Here is a 26513-nt window from a genome sequence, read left to right on the forward strand (position 1 = left end):
ATTGTCTACTCTTGCCACAGCTAAGGGAAAACCATCAGAGAAAATGTGAAACAATCCCAACCACTTAAAGGTAGGAAAGAAACTCTACAAAGCAGGGGTTCTCTCTGTCTGTGAATAGACACAAAAAAACTGTTTTCAGTATAACAGAGCATAGGGAAAGGCATTCTGGATGCATTCACTGAGGAAACCCCCAGTTGAACAGGTGCTTTCCTGAATATTTGGCTCCTTGTTCTTGAGAAACCAGCCAGCTCTGCAACAGATTGAACTTTGGGGGGGAAATCTACTTTATAGGCAGGAAAGATAACTATTGATAAGTGTAGACCCAGGTTCATGTTTTATGTATTTGGTTTGTATTGTAACCACTTGTTTCCACCGCTCTCTCATTAATTTTTATTCTTTCTTAAATAAACCTTCTTTTGTTTAATTTTAAGTGCTCACAAGTGCTGTGTGGTTTACAGGAGAGGGGATTTAAGGTAAAACTGGTGAACTGGGGTATGCTGCACGTTAGGGTGTAGAGGTTCTGTGAGAAGCCAATGTCAGGGGCTGCATATCACAGGGGAACTATTCAAAGGGACTCAAGGATTCTGGCAAAGAAATGGCTGGCATAAGCCCAGAGGAGGGTGCTTGACTGGCCAAAGCACTGGCAGTGTGAGGGAGCAGACACCTAGATACCACAAGAAAGACTCACTCTCATTGGAGATAGAGGGGTAACAAGGTGAATCACAGTCCTGGGTGCCCCAACAACTGATACACTACCCTTCCTGTGGCATGTGAAGAATCCTCAAATTATACACAACTTTACTCTGAAAAACATCTGAATGAAAATGGTATCTCTTTACTCACTGGATCTGCTCCTTGTGTGTCAATTCAGAGTCACATCTGCTGATTTTAGTGTCAAACGTACATTTTTAGTACCTTTAGTTAGCCCTGCAGAGCCAACAAAGCTAAGAAGGAGTGAGCTGAATTCTGTTCCATCTTCTGCATCATCAACAAAACTGGCTGCTAAATTCCAATGATAAATATAAACAGTTACCTCGGTGCAGCCCCAAAGAAGGCAAACAGAGATTGTACAGTTGTCTGTGAAGGTATAGTCTAAAGATAATGGGGTTACAAAGATATCATTTGGCCTCCAAAATCTTTATTACTGGTGATGATATATAAGAAAAGAAACTGTTTGGTTCTCAGATCCCAGGGTGAGTTTGTAGGGTTGGCAATTAGACAAGGAAATGTATTTTATTGCAAACTGAGAACATTTGATATGGAAATTATTGAGAGACAGTAAACTTGGAACCCATGATGGTACTTTCAATGAGTTGCTTTTCAGAGCAGAACTGCACTTTAAACTTAAACATGTTAAGTTCTTCTTTTCCTTCATTCTGACCAGAACTGAAATTGGATGTCTATCATTTCCATATCCATAAGCTTCTACACCATACACAGAAAGACAAGTCTTCATCATATTACTGAGAACTGATCAGCATTCAAAAGATAGCTATCATGGGCTGTGCATAAAAATGTGCTTGTCTAGTTTGTTCCTGCCACTATCACAGTTATGCACACAAATGGTGAGTTAGGTGTCTAATTGGTCATTTGCACATGGATTTGTGGTAATCAGCTCTTTGCTGCTGAATTTATAAAAATCCAGTATAGCTGATATGTCTTGGTTAAGCCACTAATGAATTTCAATTTTCAGTGCATATTATGAAAGGCTATAACTCCGAAGAAAATTGACATATTTGTACCATTTAGTCCCAGTTATTTTTTCCATCACCAATATGTCCTAAACTCTGACACACCACTCTGAAATGTTTGCTGCAGACACATTTGTCCATCATGAGGAACACTGAACTGTTTCATCCGAACTTTGTATGCGTCTATGTTTGGTTGGTGTGGTAGCCATCCTTCTGAACTGCTGTGAGCCTATGATGTATAAGTCTTGTACTTTCTTCTGTGTGAATGCCAAAAATTCTGTTGTGTATGGAAAACACAAGCAAACCTTGCTTACAAAATTAAGTTTCAAGAAACACAGGGTTAGTGTTATTTTTACTCACCTAAATCATCAGGTTATTTTCAACCATGTAATTTTGAGCCTAGCTGAGTTTTTCCCCATGGACTGACTCACAGCTATGGTGGGTTTGCTTCTGTGTCACATGGCTTTCCAGTGTTCCTGATGAGCTCCTGGCAGCTCTGAAATCCTCTATTTACCCACCAAAATGTATACTACAGGGAGCAACCATGGAGCATGACCCTACACTTCAAGTTTTCAAACCTGCTTCACCCCTGATCTGGACAGAACTCTCCTAAGGACAAGAAAATAGTTCCCTCCTGTCTTCATTCACTTTTTGAGCTCTTTGATGAAACTGCCAATAAGGCAGCCAGCTGTGATGTGGACAGCTCTCCACTAGCAGAAGAACGGAGACCACCAACTAATTTTGAACAGGCCACTGAGACCATGAAATGCTAAATGATTTGCTGTCACTACTGATTTGGGCTGAGTTTGGACTAGTGACAGGTCCTATAGCTCATTACCAAATCCCAGCTATCTGGCCTGACTTTTTCCAAGTGACTATCTCCACAGCCAGACTACCATCCACCATAAATATAAAAGCCAGAAGTGACCACATGCTCAGGACAACCATAAACTTCAGTGACAGAAGCCAGGAGGGAAGCTGGGTGGATTACTCCAACTGCCCTGTTCTGTACACTACCCTGAAGTTCTGGCATTCACCACTGTCGGAGATAGGATACTGGGCTAGATGGACCATTGGTCTGACCAAGTGTGGCCATTCTTATGTTCTTATGACTTTAAAGTGAATGAAAAAGTAGGAAAGAACTGAATTTAATCTATACTGCATTTTTATGTATACATTATTTATAAATGCAGTATATTAACCCTGTATTATCATGTAACATCAAAAAGCCTTTTAAGGAAAGTACAGAGTGAAGACTATTTGGATGTATATAAACTGTTGTGCTATCCTATGCAGTCGGTAGGGAATACAGGTTCCTGTATCTGGACAAATTCGTGCAGTAGCTTGGATAGGATAAAATACCAGTTGGGTAAGAGTTAATTTAAAAACAGCCAGCACTTTTAAAAATAAAACTGAGTGATGTTGCAGACACATCATCAGCTTGGACCAAGTGCAGGTATCCAGAGCTCCAGCTAGATAATTGGAATCAGATGGGGTCCCTCCCCACACCAGACCCAAGCATTCTGATTTCTGTAAGAACTTGTTCCCCATGCCTCTCTTCTGATGTCATTGTTGGAGGGCATTGCTTTGGAATGTAGTAGAGACCGTAGCTGGGATAAGGAGGTGTGATGCCTGGAAATAAAGACTGTAAACCTGCTTTCTGGGCTTTGGGGAGATTTTATGTTTGAATCCAGACTCCAAGAATGCAGTTCCTGCGGGAACTGAAAGATGATCACTTTGTCAGGGACACTGAAGGCTTGTCCAGCAGAGTGGAGAGCTGTTGTTCTCATTTGAAGGCTGAGTAGTTTAGGAAAGGAGTATGATGTAGTGGCTAGAATAGGACAGTAGAAATCCAAACTCCTGTGCTCTTTTCCCAGTGCTAGCCCGAATCTACTTTTTGGAAAAACCACTTAAGCCTCCTGGGCTTCAGTTCACTCATCAGTAAAATGGGGGAAGTTATGTCACAGGGGGGAATGTTAGACTTAATACATGTTTGTAAAGTACTATAAGATCCTAAGAAGGAGGGTTCTATAAATGGGAAGAGAATTGTTATTTTTGTGACTGAAAATACATTGAGAAGAGGCTTGCTCTCAGTATTTCCATATTAAGTGAGTTGAAATCTGGCAAGAATCATGCAGATTTAGAAGTGAAATAAAGCAAGGGCACGCATTCTGACTTTACAGAACCTGAGCTCCAAAAGATTTTGGCTCTCCTTCAACTCCCCACGTATACTGCTACTACTGTTGATAGTGTACTAAAAGCCACACAGGTCATCACTCTCAGATAACATGCGTGGCCAATTACAGACCCTCTTCCTTCTGCATTCATTTAAAAATTATAATAATTTTAAAATATATATTTTGATTAGAATCTTCTTTAACCACAACATATACGACATACTCCCTTGTTACAATGGAAACAATAAGTGAGAAGTTCAAAAATCCTACAAGCTTAACTATGTCTAGAAATCACATATAAATCCCAATGGTGTGCAGTCAGTCCAGATAACCATCATTTTTCACATATATCTCATTTCATTATTTATGTAGAACCAGTCCTGCAAGCCTTATGCATAACTCCCATTTGCTTCAATGGGAACACTGTACATGAAAGGCCTACAGGATGAGGCCACATATGTCTTTCATTCTTTAAATATACACCCATAAAAATATAGTCTGTCTCTCTCACCCTCCCCACCATTACAGTACCAGAATTCTATTTGTGCTACCATATCTAACTGCAATGCCATTCAATACCAATATTTTGGCTCCGTGGTATGAACTGAAGATGAAGAAAGCAAAATAATACAACCAGTAGTAGGTTCACTGGTCCAACAAGGTGGTGTGACATGAATGAAGAGGCAGGGTCTAAGAAAACAGCACTGGCTGTAATGTAGACAGGAAGGGTAAAGAAGCCAAGCTAAGGAGCAGGTGGTTGTTAGAGGATGTGGAAATATCTTGATGCTTTCCATCTAATACAACAAACCCTTTCCCTAACATGCTCCCCATTACCTGAATCCATTAAACAGCCTTCTTTGTGGAAGACAAGGCTAGTGAGCTGCTAATAACCAACCAGCACCGATAGATGGAGGCTGTAACCTGACACACAGTATGCTGAGGCTGTCATATACACACTCTCACATTCACATGTATGCACTCACCAACCCTCTATACAGACACCCATGTACACCTCCATGTACAAACACACAAACCTAAACACTTACCTAAAGACAAACCTTCATAGTGCACAAACACTGTTCCTAAAGGCACACATGCTTACATTAAACACACATACACACACGCAGATTTTATCAGCCTGAGTTTGGGATGGGTGCCCTACCCAGGAGTAGCAAAGCCACTAGTAAATTATGCTGGTCATCCTAAATGAATGCCAATAAAACCTTCATTCCACACCACACTATTAGGCACATGCATTCTGCATATGCCATGTGTGTTACAGAAAAAATATTTTAGGAATGTTAAAGAGTGCTTAATTTTTTTACTGGGACTATATGTTGTTTCCCTCTCTCTATAAAGCCAGACGCCTTAGTTGCCATGAGTCCAACCATACAGGGCTCAGAGGGAGCTCGTTAAACAAGATCTAAAATGCCTTTTTTATACAGAGAAACATTGCAGCTTTAAAGCCTGATACTTTGTGGCTCTGCAAGGCTAGAAATGAGTGCTGTGCCCCCCATTAGTAAGCTGGGAATCTCCCTTTCACGAAGATAAATGGCTCACATTTCAAGCCCTGTGGGGCTGCAACATCTTTATGTACAGAAAAGCTGTCACTGGCTCAGGGCTTAATCTAGCCTGTCCTAGGCCTCAGGCTGGAGTACTTTGGGTGCAGGAAGCAGAGAACATTCTTGTGGCACATGGATTTTTTTAAAAAAGAAGTTGTTAGCAACTGTTCAAGGGGTTGGATGTTAGAATAAATCCTGGGGAAGATAGATTAGTGGGCAGACGGCAGGTAATGCAGCCCTAAGTGAATGATAACTAAATGTATCATAAAAAAAAACAGGAGTACTTGTGGCACCTTAAAGACTAACAAATTTATTTTAGCATGAGCTTTCATGAGCTAAAGCTCACTTCTTCGGATGCATAGAATGGAACACACAGACAGGAGATATTTATACATACAGAGAACATGAAAAGGTGGAAGTATGCATACCAACAGGCAGAGTCTAATCAATTGAGATGAGCTATCGTTAGCAGGAGGAAAAAAAACTTTTTGAAGTGATAATTAAGATGGCCCATAGAAGGTGTGAGGACAGTCTCTACGCAAAAGAATAAATGGACACAAATCTGACATCAGGAATCATAACATTCAAAAACCAGTGGGAGAACACTTCAACCTTTCTAACCACTCAGTGACAGACTTGAAGGTGGCAATTTTGCAACAAAAAAACTTCAAAAACAGACTCCAAAGGGAGACTGCTGAACTTGAATTAATATGCAAACTAGATACTATTAACTGTGGTCTAAACAAAGACTGGGAATGGTTGGGTCATTACACCAATTGAATCTATTTCCCTATGTTAAGTTCTCCTCACACCTTCTATGGGCCATCTTAATTATCACTTCAAAAAGTTTTTTTTCCTCCTGCTAACGATAGCTCATCTCAATTGATTAGACTCTGCCTGTTGGTATGCATACTTCCACCTTTTCATGTTCTCTGTATGTATAAATATCTCCTGTCTGTGTGTTCCATTCTATGCATCCGAAGAAGTGAGCTTTAGCTCATGAAAGCTCATGCTAAAATAAATTTGTTAGTCTTTAAGGTGCCACAAGTACTCCTGGTTTTTTTGCGGATACAGACTAACACGGCTGCTACTCTGATAAATGTATCATGTCTGTGCTATTTATCACATGGAGGGCATGGTATATATTATACCAAAACCACACATTCACATACACACATATACACACTTGCACAAATACACACACTTGCATACTCATGCACACATACATATGGTTACAAACTCATTTATGTATACACACACACACACACACCATAACACAAAGATATGCTCACACATACATTCACACACATTCCATGTGCATAACTGTGAACATATACAAAGCAGTGTATGCATATAAAGCTGCATATGAATTAACACCCACACAAAGTCTCACACAATCTCATTTACAGTGAGAAACTGATGCAGCAATTTCAGAAAAAACATTACCATTACAATATGTTTCAGCAGCTTGCTTAGCTTCTGCATTTGGAGCCAGAAGCCAATTTAAATAGGAGCTAGGGAGATAAATTCAATTTCCTGACCTTTTGGTGGAGCAGTTTTCCATGTGGTTTATTTATTTATTTATGTGAGGACTCACCTCATTGTGAGCTTGCAGACTTGGGTTTATAGTGAAAGGAGGGGAGAGTGGCAGCAAGTTTACAAGCTCTGAAGGGTTTTTACAAAAAAATACAAAGATCTGAGGCTCATGTGTTTGCTGAATCTTTGGTGTACACCCAGCTGTTCCAGAATAACTGACTTGCTGCAGTGTCACACAAATAAATTCCATCTCACACAGGTACTGGTGATCTGAATGCTGCTTTGTGGTTTATAATGTAATCTGAATGCTCAAGTGGAATTAAAGTTGTGTATACATGGTTATATACCTATTAGTGTTATCCCCTGAAGTCTTTCAATAAATGGGGTGAATATACACCTTATAGTGCTAGGAGTATAATGTGACAATGCAAGATATTTTTAATAACTACAGGATTTGGGTCACCACATCAGTAACAACTAAAAATGGCCCTGAATCTAAACCCTGTCTCTAAATGTCCATAAACTCTGGGATGCTTAAATAAATTTGTTAGTCTTTAAGGTGCCACAAGTACTCCTGTTTTTTTTGCGGATACAGACTAACACGGCTGCTACTTTGAAATCTGGGATGTTTGAAATTCAGATCTGCATCCTGCATCTGCTCCATCCACAACACCTGAGTGCAAGGAAATATCATCTTCCAAGAGCAGTTGCTGATCTAACACTCTGCACTCCACTGGAAAAAAAGAACTTTCACAGTACTGTATCAGATCCCCTTGCTCTGGAATGGAAACAGTGGAAGCATTATTACCATGAATTGCCAAAAGCTGAGCAAGAAGGGCTACAAATTCAGTCCATCATCTATAATCAAAAGAGCCCTGTAGCAATAGAAAACACACAATAATGAAAATACGAAATAAAACCCAGCCACACTAATATGGAAACTGTTTAGTCACAAATGCACTTTCCTTAAAAAAAGAGAGACGACAATTTCCCCCTTTTACTTTCGCTTTGTGCATGCTACAGCGAGGAGAAGGGCGTCATATCCCACCCATGATCCGTGCGCAAAATTACCATTGATACAATTGCAACAAATGGGGTAGACAACGGCCTTGGAATATTCAGATTGAAAAGGAGCTTGAAATCCTTCCTACTACGGTGGGAAGTCACGATCCGAGTGACTTCAGAGATCTGGCTCTCACCGACATGCGATTCCCTCCTAAATTATTTCCTCCCTTGCAGAGGGGAGGGATAAGGAAATCAGAAGTGCGGAGATAACACAGATGAAATCTGTCCTGTCCTTTCGCTCCATCCTCCCCCCACACACCTTGTCGTCCCCTCCTCCCCCCCAGGTTTCCTTTCCTGCAGCCACCGCACCCCTCTGCCTGTCTGGCCAGATGCGCACTCGGCCACCTCCGCCAGCGCGGAGCGCAGCTTTCCGCCCGGCAAGCACCAAGCGCACGACTCCCCCGAGAGCCGGCAAGCGGCAGAGCCGCGAAGGGCGGCGTTGCGCGGAGTGTCTCGAACAAAGCCAACAGAAGGGTCCTTGTTAGCGGGCTGCTCCCAGGAGGGGGCGAGCGGAGCGGCGAGGCGAGGGGCGGGGCTCCCTTCCCCCGTCTCCTCCTCTAGCCCGCCGCAGGGGGACCCGCTGGTGACTTTGGCTCACTTGAAAACTCTCCTGCGCCGCCCGTCGCGGGCTCGCCTGCTCCCTCCGGCCCAGCAGCGACTTTCCGAGGGGCCGGGGTCCAGGCGGCGGCGTGAGGCGCGTGTGCCTGTGCCGGGGGGAGGCCAGCTCGCTCCTCCGCCCCCGGGGGCTGCTCTGAAACCGACCCGACCCTCTCGTCCATTGCAGCCTCCCGGCCCCCAGCCCTGTGCCTGCCAGGGGCGAGAGCCCGGCCGCCGGCTGAGGGGGCGGGCAGCGAGCCCCAGCCTGGCGCGGGGAAGCGGCGGCGCTTTCCCCGGAGCAGGCGCTGCGCCGCTGGAGGGGCGAGCGCGGATGGTCCCCTGGCCGCAGCCCGTCCCGCCGGGCAGAGCTCCCCGCGGTCGTCCCCGGAGGAGCGAGCCGGGTAAGGCAACCGGTCGCGTGCACGGTCTCGCCGCCGCCGCCGCCGCTGCTTTTGTTCCTTGGCGGGGCGGGGGGACCCTTCGTGCGCTGATGCCCGCGGCGCGCTCAGCCCCAGCCGGGACGCTGCGCCCTGAGGAGGGCAGGAAACGTGCCCCGAGGAGCGCGGCTGGGCCCCTTGACCCCCCCCCCCAGACACGCCCAAGGGTCGTGAGAAGAGCGAGCACAGGCCGGGCGCGGTGGGCTGGGGAGAGCCGGGCTGCGCCGGCTGGGGGCAATCCGGGGGCGCGCGGCCCCTGCTCCGTCTGTAAGTCCCGCGGCACTCCGCGTGCTCCTAGCGGTCCCCTAGGGACGGACCAGACGGCCAGAAGGAAGGGAGAGGACAGAGCCCAAGAGCAAGCTAGACACGGTGGGTCCCGGGGAGCAACTAGCCGGATTTTGGCTTTGCAAAGGCCACGCTGCAAAGAGGAATAAGCTGCATGAAACAGAAAGAGGAGAACATAAACAGCCGTTCACCCCAAAGCCAGGCTGCGATTTGGAGGGTCAGGCTCTCCTGCAAAGCCAGGAGCAGTGGTTGCAACCCTCGCCGGGCAAGAGTCATTGCACTAATTGTCCTTCCAACTTTGGGATACAATTCTGGAAAACTTGTGTGTGTGCTGTGCAACGCGGCCTGTTCAGATGGAAGTTTTAGGGAATGATTCATGGAACCTCCTTCCAGAATGTAAATTGCCAGCAGATTTAAAATGAAGCAGCATTGCTGGGAGTGAAAGGCAGTTCAAAGCGCAGGCTAAAATGCTTGTCTTGAATATGCTGGGTCAGCACAGAGCTGTGCTAGTTACACCAGCTGAGGATCTGCCCAGTTAAGGAATTAAGGAAGACCCACACCTCCAGGTAGGTGGAAACAAAGAGACCGGTGCTAGGTGTGGTTTGTTTTTCCATGACATGAAGAACAGGGAAGTGCAACTAGATCAGAAATCTGGCAGTGCATTTATCTACAGTAGTGTAATATCCTTTTTTTGACAATGGTCAGATGTTTTAGAGGAAGGTGTAAAACCTCCTTAATGCACCATATAGTGTTATACAGGGAGAGGGAGGAGGGATTTCTTCCTGATCCCAGCAGAAAAGTTTGTGATCTTTGTAACTATATCCTAGCTAGAGTAGCTGCAGATGTGATTCCTATTTAATATCGATAGCTAAAACATTGTATGTTCCCCCTTAGCTCTTTACTTTCTTCAGTTTCTATCATGGGTTCACCCACCTCTGCCAATTCACTTCAGTCTTTAGTTGCAGCATCTTTCCTGGCCCTGTCTACTATAGACAGTTTTGACAATCCACCTCAGGTAGGCCTGGCATGCAGCACCCTCTGATAATTCCTGGGCTTCTCATGGGCAGAGGATGTAAGCTGCCCTAAACCACATCTTGGTTTTGTAGACAAATGTCTGCTGGGGACTTCATTTCACTAGTGGAGTTAGCTAGATCTGAATGCAGTTCTTCACAAGAGAAGATCTTGTTAGCCCAGGAACCTCCCACACCATGTAGTTCAAAGGTTCTCAAACTGGGGGTCGTGACCCCTCAGGGGGTCGCAAGGTTATTACATGGGGGGGGTCGCAAGCTGTCAGCCTCCACCCCCAAACCCTGCTTTGCCTCCAGCATTTATAATAGTGTTAAATACAAAAAAAAGTGTTTTTAATTTATAAGGGGGGTTCCACTCATGAGTTTGCTGTATGAAAGGGGTCACCAGTACTAAAGTTTGAAAAACACTGATATAGTTCTTTTGGTTACTTTGTTAAAAATTAAGGACAGACAGTCCAGCTCTAACTGTGAGCTTCTGTCCAAAAAGAGCAATGTGTCTGGCTCTGGAAAAGGGGATTTACTCATAAGTATCTTGGAATTGCATCATTTTTCTTGTCAACCCTGTTTTCTTGCTCAGAGGTATGGAAAATTCTCCTCACTTGCTTCTTTTTCTCCCTGGTGCAGACTGGGGCTGAGCACCAGTCCATGTCTGAAAGTTCCATCCAGAGAGTTCCGATGCAGAGTTGGCATTGGCAGGTCCACCGCAAATCATGCTAATTCCTCCATTTTAGACTTCAGCCACAGTGATCGGAAGCACTGACTCCTGTTGACTTAGCTGATTGCTGTAGCCAAACTCCAAGATGGAGAAACAGACACATGGGTGTATTCTTCTGTCAGAGCACGTGAGGCTTTCTGTGGATAATTCCTGTTACTGTTCAGAGGTCTTATCCACATAAATCCCTCATTCATCAGTGGGAGAATAGATCCCTATATGTATAAACCACAGGATTTCATCTTGACTTACCTCATTTCCCCAAGGGATCTAAGTCCCTTTTTGCATTACTTGTCCTTTTCCACTAGGAACTGGGGTGATTTATGGGTCCAGAGCAGGGTGATGAAGAGATAATGATGTTAGTCAGTAACACACACACCTGACTTGTTGCTTTGGGGGGACACTATGTTTCCTGAAAATATGCTATATGCACACAGCTGCATTCTGGGATATTCATTCCAATTCCCCAGGAGCACAACAACAGATTTATTTACTAGAAGGAATTCTCTGTTTCTTAACACTGCTTCTTGCTTCCTGTCCTATCTGCAGGAGCTTGGATAGTGGGCTCAGGGTAACATACTGCTTTGTTTACACAATAAAACTGGAGCAAATGCAGGTTTCAGATTAGCCTATTGAACAGTCACAGTGCTCAGCAGTTTCTCTGTTCTCTCAATGCAGGAATGGGTCAGGGAGATTATGAGAAATAGAAAAGGACATTCCATTCCCATAGAAGCTGGGCGACTGTCTAGAAGGGCATTTTCCCGGAGTGGGAGAGAGGGAACCTGAGTTGTGGGAGGGTTTGAAAGCAATACATAGAATACATATCCTTGAGAAAGAACTTACTGAGACAGAGACATACATTCCTTGTTCTAAATGTGTTCTGGGACAGAGCGGGGAGAGTGTACACACACCAATCAACATTATATCTTGTGCTATAGAGAAACAGCAGCAGCCGGGCACAACTCATTCCCTCTTTACCTGCACATATGCTGGGGTGTAAGCCAGTAGTTCTCAGGCCTACTCATGGCTCAGCTGTGCCCCCCTTAACCCTTCTTGGCAGTCTGCAGGGTGAACCACTTTGGGAACCAAGGAGGCAGTGCTTGAGGGTTGGGCTGGGAGCAGAGATGGGTCCAGGAGATGATCTCTCTTACTAAGTAGTCTACAGAATAACTAGTAAATTATATACAAAATCGCTCTTTCCCCTTCCCAAACCATCTCCTGTATCATGCCCTTTTAGAGAAATCACATACCTGGATAATTTCTTCAAGGGTATATGGCCCAAGAGGTGGTCAGGAGAAGCAGCCTCCTGCTACCCTTGCTTTCTAATAGATAGAAGAGTAGAAATTGAAATGTTCATCAAGACTCCCAAACAACTCGCCATTTCATTCCTGGTCCGTCCCTACTGCTCCGTCTGCCCCACAAAGACCTCACAGTTATAGGGAGTTACATTCTCTGTTACTTGTGTGGTTTTCATTTCTCCTGCTTAAAAGCTATCTGATAGCAGAACCCTTAGATTGATTGTGTCCAGGGCACTGAAGGGGTGAGGTAGGGTCTAGCCTTTCATATTTGTAAAACAAGGGGAAACCAAAGCCTTTAACTCTCAGTCTCCCTCATCAATTTTTCTCCTATTAAAATTGTTTCCCAACTCCCCTTACTCCTATTCCTTCTGAGTAGAGGGTTTCTGAGGGCATAATTACATTCCCTGGACTTGTAATATTATAACATGAAATGACATGGCCAATGCATATAATGAGCTGGTAAGGCACACTATGTTTTAGTGTTTCTTTTGTTCTGGAGTGGATTTGAGACATTGTGATCTCTTCCACAATTGCAGTTCTTTGTCAGAGCTTCCTGAACATGAGGCACTTGGTACTACATTTTTGGTTCCACTTTATACTAGGGTTATAACATAGCAACATAGTGTGTGTCTACACCAGAGGATTTTTAACTCCAATTGGTTGATTATATCAGTTAGCTTAAGTTAGCTAACAGTTTGGACGCTCCCTAAACCTTTGTTCCAGGACACAAACATTTGTTCTAGGATAAACCACAAACATTTGTGGTGTCCAGGCTGACATGCACAAATGTGTTTGCTAACTTGAGTTAATTGGTAATGCTGATGAAGACAAAACCGGAGTGCAATCTGCTAAGGGCTGCCTCCTTTACACCAGTTGGAAGGTATTTATGGAGCCATGAGCAGATGGAGGATTGGAGAGCAGCTATCAAAATGCTACCTGGAACAAAGCCCTCTGTCCAGTGTTCATGTCGTTCCCTGAAAAGTCCATCTTCATTTAACTGTGGTTGAGTCAAGGGAGTATTTTTGGAAGCAGCAAAAATATCCAGTGAGGCACATTTCACTTATAGTCAGATCCAGCAAACAATAAGAGGGTTCTGCTTCATTTCAACAGACTTTTCTGGCAAAAAGCCCAGTGGAGGCAACCATAAAGGGGGGGCAGATGACAAGCCAAACAGAATTGCTAGAGAAAGGCAAAACTGCTAGAGAAAGAAAGGAGAGACAGTTCCCCGTCTCAGGTGTGCACCCTGGGTATGTCAGCACGGCATTTTGGAGCAAGCCTGCCAGCCCGGGTTGACAGACTTAGTGGGGCTCGCACTAGTGCTCTAAAAATAGCTGTATAGACAACACTTTGAACTTGTGGCTTGGGAGCTCATCCCCTTCCTTAGTCTTCAGAGCCCCAGCCCCAGCTCCAGCCCCAGCTGCAGCTTCACAGTGCTGTCCACACAGCTTCTTTTAGAGTGTTAGTGCGAGCCCTGGTAGCCCAGGTCTGTTATCAATTGAGAAAGGGCCAGCATCCTGCCATAGCACAGCACCTTATCAGACTGGTGTACTTCTGCTGTAGAGGAAAGAGAACCCACACAGTGATCCATCTGAACTACAGAGTCATGGCAGCACTACCATTATTAATAAAGCCCCTCATGTCTAAGTCATTGCTTAGTAAAGCCTTTTGGGATTCCATGAGTAGAAAAGGCACGATAGAAAAGCAGATCCCATTCTGGTTATCAAAGCAATCAGTTCCTATTTCAAGGCAGACACAATAATAAATAATGGGCCTAGAAAGTCCATCTGTATCCTGTATTTTGAAGTAAATACATACAAAGATTGTTATAAAAATGCCAGTACAGATCTGCTGGCATCTACCAGCACTTTTCCCTGTTTCTCCAGTCTGTGCTGTGTTGGGAGCTGGAATGCAGCCTCTTTTCTTACAAATGCTCATCTCACTTGCTTTGCTTTTCTGAGTGGATGCTACTGTACCCAGCACACTTAGTCCGTTTAACAGGGCAGTGGAAAACCTGTCCAGAGTGGTCTGGAGGAGGAAGGGGGGGCAAAATGAGGAAAATAAATAAGCAAGTCCCCAGCTTGACCTTCCACGAACCCCAGTGAGTAAACAGGCTGAGAAGAAAACCACTGGCATCTATTTTAAAATTAAGTATAACCCTTGTGCGTTCTCTCTCTCTTTACACACACACACACCCCCAGATAAATTCTGGAGTCCTTACTTAGGCACTGAAGTCAATGGGATTTTACCTCCAGGATTTGATTCTTTATGTAGCACACAACATCTAATAAATAATAATAATAATAATAACTACTAAATAGCAGTTTTCATCAGTAGGTCTCAAAGGGATTTACAAAGAAGGTGAATACTATTATCCCTGTGTTTTATGGATGGAGAAACTGAGCCACAAAGAGGGAGGAAGTGACTTGCCACAGGTCACCCAGCAGCAGAGCTGGAAATAGAACCCAGGCCTCCCGAGTCCCAGTTCAGTGCTCTATTCAGAAATTTTGGTGTGTGAGTTAGAAACAAGTCCTTCCTTTTCTCTTTCTACACTCACCAGGGCCAGATGTGTTAGAATGGAGGAAGTGGGCTAAGTAAGGAGTGAGCCACAGAATGCCCATGCAATTTTCTGGGAAAACTGCAAAGAGTCAGATGCTGTTATAGAACATGGTTGGTTCATGGTTTTATTTATGAGCTTCATTTCTTGCGGTATGAAAGGTACAATTGGATTATTTTAGTTCTGAGGAACCTTGCGATGTGTGCTCCCTCTCTCTCTCTGCAGGGTAATCTCAACTTTCTCTTCAAACAGCAGTTGATAGGGGCTGGGAGCTTAACCAAGACAGGAAAATATTTAATTTTTCTTTCCTGACATGTCTCTAAGCCCTTCTCCAGTCCTGTTGGGAGGGGATTTCCACTGCAAATTTAAAGCTTCTGAGAGTAGGACTTGTAATGTTCTTTTGTCAGCTTTTTCCATAGGCCTTTAAGAAGTCTGCAGTCTTTGTAAGGACAATGGAGGGGCTGGTCTGGCTCATGTAGCGTAGTAGGGGAGAGCAGTGGACAGTTTCTCCTGGTAGTACTGCTAGCATAACCACTGAAGAAAAGAGCAGCTATCAGAGAGGAGTGGGTGGGTAATAAAGACTCTGATGGTGCCTGTCGTCTTTGGCCTCGCATGGGGTGCACCTGGAAGGAGAAGATGTCAGTAGCGAGTGAGTGAGGAGCCTGGGCAAGGCCATAGCTAACAAGGAGGAGTGAGCCAGAATTTTTCTGTTCTTTTACCATCATAGAGTTTAATACCTGAAAGGACCATCAGATCCTCTAGTCTGACCTCCTGTATAGCACAGGCCACCAACCCTACTCAGCAGGCACACACTAACCCAGCAACTGACATTAGATCAAAGTATTACTGCCACCAGGAGAATAGACAATTATGTCCCATAGGCAGAGAATAGGGTGGACCAAGGTGCATCAGTGCCTGAGGCTTTCAAAATGGCAGGGAAACAATCAAGATATACCCAGATAATCTTGGCAAGTAACGTGCTGCAGAGTCTGGTGAAAAGACCCCAAGGTCTCTGCCAATCTGACCTGGGGGTGGGGGTGGGATTTCTTTTTGACCCCACATAAGGCGATCAAGTTAGACCCTGAGCATGTGACCAAGAACCGGCCAGCCAGCCAGCCAAGCACCTGAGAGAGGGAGAATGCTCAGTACCACCTCAAAGCATTGACCCACCCCACCCAGTGTCCCATCTCCTGCCATGGCCATCTCTGATGTTTCAGAGGAATTCATTACAGAACTCCCAAGCAAAGAATTTCCACTTGGAAGGCTCCCTCTGCAAGGAGAAGGGTTAGAAACTTATTGAAAAACAACAAAGAAAGCTTAAGTCTGCACCAGTCAACTGATAGCCCTTTACATTCTGTTGGAGCCTGACAGTCTTTATTTTGCCAGTGAATAGCTGACAAATATGTCTTTCCCTGTGTCAGATTTGGTCGTGCACACTAGACCTTGCCCAAAGCTTCTGAGTAAACTTCATCTGAAGTTTCTAGGAGAAGCTATTTCTGAGATAAGATGTGGCCCCCCCAAAAAAAGTTAGACATTTTTAAAAACAGGATTAAAAATTGATTGTCTGAGTTATGGATCTCAAAAACTAATTGCTCAAATCATCTTAAGTTTCGACAGAAATTGTCTGCTGACAATTGCACAGACCATGTACCAAGATACAGGATGTAAAAACCACTACCATGGAGTTTTAAAGCAGCTAATTAATATACACTGATAGAAGAAAAGACATGGATATTGGATTGGGCCTCAGGAGATCAGGATTCGATCCCCAGCTCTGCCCCAGACTTCCTGCCTGACTTTAGATAAATCCCAATCTCTCTAGGCCTCAGCAACTATCTGTGAAATAAAAGCCAGAACACGCCCCTTCTCTCACTTGAATTTTTCTTTTAACAATGGCTGCTGCAGTGTCCAGGGCTGTGGAAAACCTATTCAAAGTAGTCTTCCTGTCTCGTCTGTGGGGCATAGACTGTCTTTTGCTGTGTACACATATGGGTTCTAGCACAGCGGGGCTCTGATCTCAACAGGGGCCTCTAGCTGTTACTATAATGCAAATAATAATATTTGATATATTTACCCTAGCAAAATAATGGAACAAATATTAAAAGAGAGAAAAACAGCTGTTAGCCTGTAGTGGATGATGGGAAAATGAGCAAATGAGAAGAACAGGGCAAGCAATATCAAGGAATTAGTAGCTTTTAAAAAAATCTAATTACAAAATGTATGAATAAATAGACAGCAACATGAGTGACTTGTAGAGCAGTTAATATTCTGTCTCAATAGTTTGCTTCTGCCCTGCAGAGAACAAAGAGGAAGCAATGGTCCATTCTGCTCTTTTGTGGCCTTGCATGGACTACTTTTATTTGAAAACAAAGCCAAAAACAATGAAAGAAACAAAAAACCTGAACTGCCCCAGATGACAGAGAACCTAGAACTCAGGAGAATTGTTAAGCTTTAAGAAAATTAGCAGCATAGAAAGAGGAAGGCAGACTGGTGTGGGGAAGATAGGGAGGGAAGAAGGAGTTTTCAAGGTTCAGTTTCTTTTTCTGAGCTTGCTAATAGCAATTCAGAAGTGACAAAAGTCTGCTTATATCAGACATCTGCTGTGCTCTCAACCCTGGGTGCACATATGCTGTCACTCATATATTAGTGGGGGATAGCTCAGTGTTTTGTGCATTGGCCTGCTAAACCCAGAGTTGGGAGTTCAATCCTTGAGAGGTCCATTTAGGGATTTGGGGCAAAAATCTGTCTGAGGATTGATCCTGCTTTGAGCAGGGGGTTGGACTAGATGACCTCCTGAGGTCCCTTCCAACCCTGATATTCTATTATTCTATCTCTACTAACAAGATTGCCTTTGATCATCCTTTATACAAGGCCACTGCTGTGTGGCAGCATCCAGACAACTTGTACATTCCCACTCAACCCATCCCATCCACACATATGCCCACCTACGTACTCCTTCTCTATATTCCTCTCCTATACATACATATTACCATCCAGCCCTCTAGATGGCTGGCAGCTAGGGAGATCCAAGTTTAACTCATCCCAAAGCTGGGTCAAAACAGAGGAGTCATTGAGAGTCTGAGGACTTACTCAGACTGGATCCTCTGACTCTTTGCTTACTGGAATCAATGCTGTAAATGATATGTGGAAGGTGTGGGTGTGGGTGTGTGTGTCTTGTTTGCTTGCACTGGCCTATACAGAGATACGCCAGAATTCTTTTGCTCAGAGGAGAGATGATATAAATCCATCCAGTTTCTCTCCCTGTATCAAGAGACTGCATCAGAACCAAGTAGGAGAGAGAGTAAAAATGCTCTTAACCTAAAGTTACAGAGTCCTGGGAGTTTTTCCTTGAAAATCCCTGAAAGTCAGTCCCCTATATCCATGCTGAGGAGTCATAGGTAGGGTGGGGCAGCAGTTATTTGTATACTCACTAGCTCCAACTTTTCTGCTCTGACTGAGGCTTTCCAGGGGAACACTGTCTACTTAATTTGGATGGGAGTTGGTCCTATTTCAGGAAGCTTTAAAAATGTACAGTGAGACAACTTTCTTTTACTCACATATATACTCTTTGATTTTAATTTTTAAATAAAATTCTGCTTGGCCATCATCTTAAAAAAACAAAATGGTCATGTCAGTCAAACTCAGCCCAAGGCTTTCATCCTGTGACCAAACGGCACTTGTCCCACGTTCATGCTGCTTCATGTTATGCATTTCCTAATGGGACCCCTTTTTGCATGGCTGCTCCCAGCTTAACTGGCAAGATGATGGCTACAGAGTAGATTGTCTGCCTAACTGTGAGAATGGCCTAAAGTGAATATAAATTCACACACACCACTCTCTCTATCTAGTGTTCCTATTTCGGGGGCATGTCGCCACATTTACATGCTTAGAATCCCTAAGTCAAGCTGATATTTCTGAGGATATGTTTTGAAAACAAGCTGTACAATCCACCCAGACTTTATTTTATTTTTACATTAGTAACATCATAACTTGAGAAAGTCTAGAGGCAGCATCAAAGTTTCACTTAGAGAAAGGGAGCGGGAAAAATTTGTTGTGTTTCTGAAGCAAGCATACGAGTTTGAACAACCACTAAAGTGGTTAATACAAAACAGTCTGAAGAGGCAGTCAGGTTAGAAGCAACTTGTAGGCTACAAGGTTTTTTCAGACTGTGAACAAAAGTAGCACCAGAAACCACAACTAAAACTACACTTCTTATCACACTGCTATTTTCACAGTGTTTTTTTCTCATTAGCTCTCGTTATTTTTTTAATCTGATAAAGTAAAAAGATGAAATATATATAGTATAAGCAACTGAAAACAGAGTATTATAGTGGAAGGAGTTGGTCAGCCTTAACTATTGCAGTGCTACCTGCAGCGCTTATAATGTACAGCCAGGAATTAGAAACAAAGCAACTCCCACTTGGCAGGAATATCCTAGTCTATGTATTCTGTTCGATATGATTCTCTGAAGTGGGAATAAGTAGCACAGCGCATTAGTGTGCAAGACTTTCCTGTTGGTGTGCAAGATTTAAATCCTATTTAGGCTTACAAATTAAATGTTTGCTGATTTCAGCGAATGTTTGCTCACAGCACAAAACTACCATCCAGTTTAGCACGATACATCAGTCTGGTGGTCTGTTTGGTGGAGGCCCAGGCATGAAATAGCAGGAATGCTGAAAAAAAGATTGAGCTACGTGGGAGTTATTGCATTCTGCCTGGCTCTGGCTGCCGCTAAGTCCGGCAAGAGTCCCCTCAAAAACTACATGCTGAAGGCAGGACCTTTGGGTTGGGGCAGCAGTTCCCTTTGTGATTGGGTATGTGTCCTAATAAGCCCTCCAATATACTCCTATTCAAGGGTATTCTTGCCTCAGGTCTTTGTTCCAGGAAATGAATCACATGCAGTCCACACAACTATAAATAGTCAATCCATCCATTAAGTGGTCTGCTTTTTTGCCATTTATAGCATTAGGAGAGCCTGTCAAGTGAACTATGCTCTTGCAGTCACTTGAGGCTGTCTCTGAACTTATATATAATGTAAATATTTCCAGGAGCTGTAGCTGCAGTTCCAGTTTGACTGATGGGATGAAATTCAGAGTTGGTTCAAGCAGGCTGCAGTTTCTCTGGAGTTACCCCTGTCTTACATGGGTCTGAATTTGGCCAATGTAGTCTGCAGTCAGCCAGTTCAGCTGTGGTTTGAAGAAACATCTCTACCCTGCACTAATCAAGCAATAAAACATCATTGACTATTTAGCCACCGAGTGCTGCTTATCCCTGGAGAGTGTGTATGAGAGGAGTGGGGGAGATGGAGAATGGAAGGATGGAGACGTGCACAGCAGAGGAGATGCGGAGTCTATGCAAAATGAACAAATAGAAACCTGTTCAAGATTTCTTATGCTAGATGAATTTCCATACTAAGGTAATCCTCGGCCCAGCTGACACCAAAGCAGATTCCATTACTTCGAGACAAGGGGAGCCTTCGCCCTGTCTGACACTGGAGTACTCTGATTCTAGAACATTAATACTCTACGGCAGCATTAACCAGCTGGTACCACAGTCAAGTTCCAAGAAGTTGCACCAGGGCATTGGAGAGGAGTAATTAGTGCTACACGTTCATTTCCATTGAGTTTGAATTTGTCTCCGATTACAGTCATAAAAGCAGGGGTTGGAGGTGAAAGAAAGGATGAATGAATAAAGGAATCCCATAAAGAACGGGGTGGGACCTAGAACTAGAGGCTCATAGTTCACACTCCAGGAGCTCTTTCGCTGACCATTGAGTCATTTGAGGAAATGTGACTCCATTTATTAACACCTTCCAGTGGTTTGCCCTAGTAATCTGAACTTTAAATTTATTTCCATTCCTGTGTGATGTCTCCCATTTATTGCTGCCCATAGTCTGCAACACGGAGGAATGGATGGATGAGCAAACTGCCTTTGACTGACTTTGGCAGATGGCTGGCCCATCCAGTCTCTCATTCCATACTTTTCTCCTTGACACCTTTATTTCCCTCCCTTTCCCTATATGACAGCAGTTCCAGCTGTGTGTTTTGTGCTTACAGAGAATTGCAAGTGAGTATATAATTATGCTCAATTAGATGAGATGGTGGCAGCAGACAGCTTCAGGAAAGAAGAAATGAATTCCTCAGGGCTGTACCTGTACTATTGGTGCAACCATTTGCAGTTCTGGCCGTAGGAAGAACAGCAGATGGGCCTTGCTGTAAAGTGCTGCTTTGAACCATCAAAAGAGCAGGGAGAACTCACCAAACTCTTGGGGACTTTTTATTTACTGTTGTACTTCCTCGCCCATCCCTTGACCCCCCGGAGACACTCAGCACAGGGGAGGTTACGAGTGAGAGGACACTGATGGTTGCACAGACAGGGTCTGTAGTGCTGCTGGCTTGTTTCCCCAGCCCAGGAAGGATTAACCACACCAGTATCTTTCAGGCCCGTCCCTCAGGGCACAGTTTATTAATTCACACACAAAACTAGCAAAGGAACCCAAACCAAAACTATTCCCCTGACCGGCACAGATTACACGGTCCTTTCATTCAGCTCCCCTTTCTCACAGGGGCCAACCTTCCTCCTCAGCTCTCTCAGCCATTTACGGGCATCACCTGACCCCTTCAAAGTGGGGTCTGACACTCCAGCAGGGCTGGTTGGCCCCAGACCCCTGAAGGAGCAGACCATGCTGTTCCAGGGTCCATCAGCTGGGGTAGATGGAGTATGTGACAGTGAGTGTGCAGCTGCAGAGTAGTAGGTGAGGTATGTGAATTCATGCATGACTGGGAGAGAGAAGGCAGGGAATCCTCTCCTGGAGCCCTGCAGTTCCCAGCCAGGACACCCCACAGGCCTCAGTCCTTTCTTTGTCGCATGCCACTGTTCCAGTTCTAGCCTCTGTTGCTCAACTGTGCCAATGCACCTCAGTCTTGACTTGTGGCATGCCCTGCAGTCCTGTGTCCCTCCCGAGTTGTACAAAATCATTTGCCACCTTCTGTGATGGGACAGCTGTGCACTGGGGACTCATTTTCACTTCTTACTGAAATGTGGTGCATCCCAGGTGATGCCAGTACATTCAGTATCCTCTATCACTCTTCTGCCAGTTCTTCCTTGGCCTTCCTCACTTTCTTTTTCCTCCTTTGAGTATCCAGTCAGTGCTTGCTTAGCAAGTCTCCCATCTTCCACAGGGTGTACATGTCCCAGCCACCTGAGCCTTCTTTTTTTGATGATATTTTCCAACATGTCCTGCTCTATCTGCCCCTTTACTTTCACATTTGTTATTGTCCTTCCATTAAATGTTTAGTATCTTCCTCAGCCATCTGTCACAGGCAGCCTCCAATGTCTTTTTATTAGCCATTGTCATTGGCCCAGTCTCTGCTCTATACAGTAGCCTACTCAGTATAATCACATGGTATAGTCTGACCTTTAGTTTGATGTGGAGACCTCTGTTTGTTCATCCTTCCAAACATGGTGTTTGCTTTCCCTAATCTTGTATGAATATCTGTATCACAGCCACCTTCAAATGTCATCACACTCCCCAGAGAGCAGCACACTGTTTCATTTATTTTCCATCCACGTAGACGGTTGCATCGGTTGTCCAGTTTCCTACATAATCTTGGGTTTCTTTGCATTTACTTTCAATCCAATTTTTGCTGCATCCTGTTCTCCCGTGTAAGAGCAGTCATTCTGTTCCAGGTCATACTTAGAAAAGCTGTTTCATCAGCAAAGTCAATCTTGTGTAATTTGTCTCCACTAACCCATTCTCTAAGGTGCCACAAGTACTCCTGTTCTTTTTGCGGATACAGACTAACACGGCTGCTACTCTGAAACCTGGCATTTTACACTGTCCATTATACCTTTTGTTGCCTGCTTCATCACCCTGTCTATTGCTAATCCAAAGAGGATTGGTGGTAACACACACCCGTGTCTAACTCCAGCCCCAATATTGAACCACTCACTCAGGCCTGTATCTGTTCTTACTATGCATCTGTTTCCATCATATACTCCTCATTTTGTTGATCAGCTTGTTTGGTGTCTAGCAGTATTCCACAGTGTGTGTCTGTGGATATTATCGAATGCTTTCATAAAGTCAATAAAGTTGATTAAGCTGGGATTTTGCCAAGCTATTTCAACGATCTGTTACAGTGAACATCTGTCCACAATGTGATCTACCTGGACAGAACCCAGCCTGTTCTTCTCATAGTATTCCATCCACTGCCGCCTTCTTTCTATTCAGTATAACCATAGCCAATACTTTGCCTGGGATTGATAGCAGTACAGTATCTCTAGTTCACGCACTGATGATGTCACCCTTTTTTGGCAATGCCACGATGATACCATCTTTCCAGTCTTGTGACACTTGTTCTTTCACTCATTTTTTTTTTACAGAGTTTTGTTAGCTACTCAGTTAGAATTTTGCCACCTGCATTTAGTACTTCTGCTTGAATTCTGTCAACCCAAAGAGCTTATCCCTTGTTTAAGGTCTCTGATGGCTGATTACATTTCATTGGTGTTGTTGGTCCTTCTTCTGTTTCTGTCTTAGCGTTGTCATTTCTCTCAAGCTAGTACATAAGCATCAGCTCTAGACAGTTTAATGTGGAATGGAAATGTTCTTTTAATTGGCTTGTTCTTCATGTGTTTCAACATCTGTTTGTGAGAGTCCCTGATGAGGATCACCTGTGACAGTCAGGTTCTTCCTGAGAGGTCTTTCATTATTCTGTAGGATTGCTTGTAATCTCCCCTCTGTTCTGCTGCTTCTGCCTTTGCAGCCTTTTCCTGAACTCAGGCATTTCTATCTGGCCTGCATCCCTTCTTTATTTCTTTGTCCTTTTCTCTGTATCTTCCATCCATCTCTAATTGTTCTGCCTTCATCATGCACTGTTCCTTTTTTCCCTTCAGAGTTTTCCACTCATCTATTGTTTTCTTTTAGTTTGACCCGCTGTCTTCTAGACTTTAATCAGCCTGGCCCTGTAAACCACTGGAATGGTTGCTAAGTTCAGTCTGGAATCTGATCTGCATTTCTTTGTCCTTGAACTTCTCTATTGCTATAAACACTCTTTTTGTCTGTCTTCATGATCTTTTTAAGTTTAAACTGTAACATGGCCACTAAAAGAAAATGATCAGAGACAACATCTACTTCTCTGCAGACTCTGATGTCTCTCAAAGAAGATGCCCATCTTTTAGTCTGTGTGTATACTTGTCTTGTTGACAGTTACGTTGTCTGGTGATCTCCATGTGAGCTTGTGAGTCCGCTTGTGCTGGAAGAGCCTGTCTCCTGTCTCCGGGGGTTTTGTGCCACAGAGATTCAAGAACCATTTGCCATTATCAGCTTGGATGCTTTCCACTACTGTGCCCATGACTCTTTCCCAGCTAGTAGAGTTGTTGCCAATTTGTGTATTGAAGACACCTGGTTAGGCATGTCATCCAGTACTTGCTGCACCTGCTCATAGAATGTATCCTTTTCACTGTCACCTGCTGCATTTGTTGGTGCATATACTTGAATTATTGTACACTTGTCATGTCTTGTTTGCAGCATGACTTATGATTCTGTTGTTCATTGGCTCCTAAGCCAGCAGGGTCTTGATTGTGAAGTTATCCAGTATAATTCCTTCATTTCTTTCATGCATTGTTCCACCTGAGTATAAGATTGTAACAAAATCAGACATCATCATGCCACTCCTTGCCCGTTTTGTCTCACTGACACCAAGTATATTCAGATGGTGTTTTTTCATTTCTTGTGTAACCTGTGCTGGCTTTCGTGTACTATACAACATGTGTACGTTCCCTGTGCCTACTCTTGTTACAAATTTGGTTGCCAGGATACTTGGTTTTGTGCTCCATCAGCACCTACCATCCTCAAGTTTCGGTTGCAGTATGATTTTACCTGAGCGTGTTGCAGACCCAACTGCAGAACCCTTCTCTTTTATCCAGGCTTAGGACTGGCATGGCTTAACTATTTTAAAATAAATAAAAAGCAGACAAAAAAAGAATCTCTACAAATCATTACGCTGTGTAGGCTGCTCAGAACAGTTCTGTAGGCCTGTCTGCAAAACTAAACTCTTCTCAGCCATGTGGATTCAGTGGAGTGGGGATCAGTGTAGACATTGGAGTTAGGGCTGGAGCTCGAGCTGTGAACCCCCTCTCCCAGGCTTCAGAACCCAAGCTCTAGCCCAAGCTTGAATGTATACACAGTTTTAGCACCATAGCATGAGCCCCACAAACCCAAGTCTGTAGATCTGCACTTTGAGACTTACTGCCGTGGGTTTTAAAACACAGTGTAGACATAGCCTTAGATGCCCTATCATGCAGATGCCATTCTCTCTGGAGGAAGTTTCCCCTAATATGGTGGCAGGAATTCTCAGCTGGTACCATTTTGGCTTTTGGCTTCATGTTCCCATATCAGGAATTCAACTTATTCCTAGTGTAGACACTGCAGTGAAGTATAAGGGTGGGATCTGGACAAATTGGAGGTGTGGTCATTCAGATCAGATGTTTGGCAAACGTTTTCTCAAGACATTGGCTCTAGCTGCTGTGCAGGTGGAAGCTGAAGAATTCCCAGCACTTTTCAGAAAGTAGAGGCATCATCTTTGTGGGCAGTCTGGCCAAAATTCTCTCTTGTTAAGGGCCTGCACAGCTAAGAATTTCTGGGCACCTCTCAGGATCAGTCCCTTAAACTAGCTTTAGTATTAAAGGCAGCACGTGAGCTATTGCTGAGCACATAATAATGGGCACTGGTTGTGCCTGAATAGTCGCTGCATGCCCAGTGTCCTTTGTAAGATATTTGGAGATATAAGAGGTGATCTGGGGGGGGGGGGATGGTTTCATTCTAACATTCTTTTTTTCCCCCCAGATGTGGCTAAAACCAGTTACATCTGTTTCTTACTATCATCAGTATTATGTTCAGTGTCAACTCTGGCTGACAGCTTTCTAAACCCCAGAGACCTATGAAAGATTGTGTGTTCTGGTGCCTGATGTAACCCTTCTCACGCCAACTCCTAGTAACCCATTCCATGGGCTTTTGTGATGATTTTGTTACATCTTTAGTAGCAAGTGTCAGTAATTTTCCACAATGACACTGTACCAGCCTGTCCTTTTTTGCCTGGGGATGTATAGCTGTGTGTGTCCCTATCTGCAGGTTTGCTTGTAAGAATGGCATTCCTTTGACTAGTATTTATTAACCCTTTTTTATCTGTAAGTTTATTAAGTCTTGACCTTATTGTCAATGTCAATTGTAAGAACCTGGGCCATAACTGAAAAACATTTCCAGCTCTAGTGGTGGAGAGAGCAGCAGTCAGTAGATGGGTCAAGCACAGGACCATCACAACCAGGGGAAAGCTCACCAAACCACCTGTACTTAGTGTTAGGGGTTTTCTTTCTATTTCTAATGGTGTACGTTCCTTTTGTTTGCTCTGAGACACCTCGAATAACATGGCATGCGGCTGAGAAAAACTAACAATGGCTGGATATTTGAGCTATTGAAATAAAGACTGTCCAGGGGTGTAGTTGTTGTGGCAGAAGCATTTAACAGGGATAGACAATGCTAGTTATTTCTGTTACCTTCCAGGAGTGTGAATATAC

The 26513-nt window shown here is 44.1% G+C and overlaps 1 protein-coding gene across 2 annotated transcripts in view; it reads left to right on the top strand.

The window, feature by feature from the left end:
* Positions 1-8567: 8567 nt before the first annotated feature.
* CHST3 (carbohydrate sulfotransferase 3) overlaps positions 8568-26513 on the top strand; it is a 46150-nt gene continuing 28204 nt past the window's right edge. The window contains exon 1 of one of the 2 annotated variants that reach the window (XM_039480659.1): positions 8568-9029. The gene's annotated coding sequence lies outside the window, so the exon portion shown is untranslated. Of the gene's footprint in view, positions 9030-9525; positions 9917-26513 lie in introns of those variants that run through there. The other variant, XM_039480660.1, reaches the window with a different exon arrangement.

This window comes from Mauremys reevesii, linkage group 7 (assembly GCF_016161935.1).
Source record: "Mauremys reevesii isolate NIE-2019 linkage group 7, ASM1616193v1, whole genome shotgun sequence".
Lineage (NCBI taxonomy): Eukaryota > Metazoa > Chordata > Testudines > Geoemydidae > Mauremys > Mauremys reevesii.